Source organism: Cupressus sempervirens, chromosome 2, assembly GCF_028749045.1.
Source record: "Cupressus sempervirens isolate cs-2001-9-10 chromosome 2, ASM2874904v1, whole genome shotgun sequence".
NCBI classification, from domain to species: domain Eukaryota; kingdom Viridiplantae; phylum Streptophyta; class Pinopsida; order Cupressales; family Cupressaceae; genus Cupressus; species Cupressus sempervirens.
In genome coordinates this window covers 554,967,640-554,969,911 of record NC_143119.1, presented here as the reverse complement: position 1 = coordinate 554,969,911, position 2,272 = coordinate 554,967,640, and positions in this window count along the sequence as shown.

The window sequence follows — 2,272 nt, the reverse complement described above, 5'->3', positions numbered from 1 at the left end:
CAAGTGCCAAATTCTGAGCGGGTGGGGTTTGTAAATTCCCCGAGGGCGGAAAAATCTTCCAAGTCCAAATTTTGAGCGGGTGGGGTTTGTAAATTTTTGTGAGGGTAGAAAAATCTTCCGACTGCAAATTCCAAGCAGGTCCCCAAGTTTTGTAATTTTTGTGAGTTTAGATGACTCATGTACGTGATCCAAAATCGGTCAACTTATTTTTTTGGTTAACGCCCAAAGTTTTGAACTCAAATCGAGTTGGCTACCCCGACTCGAATCGCCTCAAAAATTTTTGCATAGCCCATGTCACTGTGCTTGACTTGATTCTAAGTGCCTCGAGTCATGTACATGGTCCAAAAGAGGTCAACTTTTTTCTTTTTGGGGTTAATGCCCAAAGTTTTCAACTCAAGCCCTGTTGGCAACCCCGACACGAATCGCCCCAACTACTTGAACCCCGACTCAAATCGTGTTGAGCCTTAACTGCCTCCAATTTTTTTGCATGACTCATGCCATCGTGCTCGACATGATTCTAAGTGCACCGAGTCATGTGCGTGATCCAAAGGCGGTCAACTCTTTTTTTGGGTTAACGCCCAAAGTTTTCAACCCAAATTATGTTGGCAACCCAGACTCGTATCGCCTCGAGCCTTAACTGCCTCCATACTTGGTGCCTCGAGTCATGTACATGATCCAAAAGTGGTTAACTTCTTCCTTCTTTGGTTAACACCCAAAGATTTCAACCCGAATCGTATCAGCAACCCCGACTCAAATCACCTCGAGCCTTAATCCCCTGCAATTTTTTTGAACCACTCATGTCACCATGCTTGACTTGATTCTATGCACCCCAAGTCATGTACGTGATCCAAAAGCGATTAACTCTTTTTTTGGCTAACGGCCAAAGTTTTTGAATCGACTTAGCTACCCCGACTCGAATTGCCTCGAGCCTTAATCGCCTCCATTTTTTTTTTTCGCTCGACTCATGTAACCGCACTCACCTTGATTCTGAGTGGCCTGAGTCAATTACGTGATCCAAAACTGGGTAACTTTTTCTTTTTTCTTTTTTTTGTCAAGTCCCAAAGTTTTGAACTCGGATAGAGTCGGATGCCCCAACTCGAGTCGTCTCCAAATTTTTCGCACGACTCATGTCACCATGCTCGACTTGATTCTAAGTGCCCTGAGCCGTGTATGTGATCCAAAAGTGGTTAACTTTTTCTTTTTGGTTAACGCCCAAATTTTTCAACCCAACCCACCTCGGCAACCTCAACTTGAAGTGCCTCGAGCCTTAATGGCCTCCAATATTTTTGCAGGACTCATGCCACCGTCGACTTTTTGCTCGAATCATGTCACCCAAAGCACCTCGATGCTACATGACCCAAGCCCTGTGCGCGATCCAAAACTGGGTAACATTTTTTTTTGAACTCCAAAAATTTCATTCTTTTTTTCCTTATGGGGCCTATCATGATCTCTTTTTATAAAGAAAATTCTCAAATTGGATCATTTCAGCTACCCTACCTCGAATCTGGCTAGCTAGGCATAACGCCTCGAGTTGGCTCGGTAATACGTGAACTGAAACTTGTGCGTGATCCAAAAGCGGGTAACTTGTTTTTTTTTTTTTTTGTAATGCCCAAAATTTAGCGCTTTTCGCTATACAGGGCCTCCCAAGATTTTTTTTTTCCCCCCTTGTCGACCCACTCTGGCGACCCACTCGGGTCGCCCGAGGCTGGGGCGACGGAGTCGGGTGACCCAAGTTGGGTCAACCCAGGCGTGCGATCTTGGCTGGGGACAGCAAGTCAATTCTATAAGTTTGCTTGCCAATTTTGCTAGCCAGGTCATCTCACCAAGTCATCTGACCATGTGGTCTTTGCCAAATCAAGAATTGATTCTTTAAGTCTGCTCACAGCTTGTCAAGCTGGCTCACCAAGATGACTTACCATCTCGCCTCACTAGGTCGCCTCTTCTTTAAGACCGCTCACCATGTTGGCTCCCCAAGTCAGCTCACCGAGTCGACTATTCAGGTTGCCTCACCAAGTCGACCCCTTAAGTTCGCTCACCAAGTCAGCTCACCAAGTCAAATCACCTAGTCATTTTACCACCTTGCCCCAGCAAGTGTGCTCACCAAGTTGCCCCACCGAGTTGCTTCTCTAAGCCCACTCACCATGTTAGCTCAATAAGTTGGTTGTTCAAGTACGTTGCCAAGTCAACTCTTTAAGTTCAATCACTAGGTCAGCCCGCCGAAGTCGCCTCTTTAAGTTTGCTCGCCAGGTCGGCCCGCCCAAGTCACATCAGC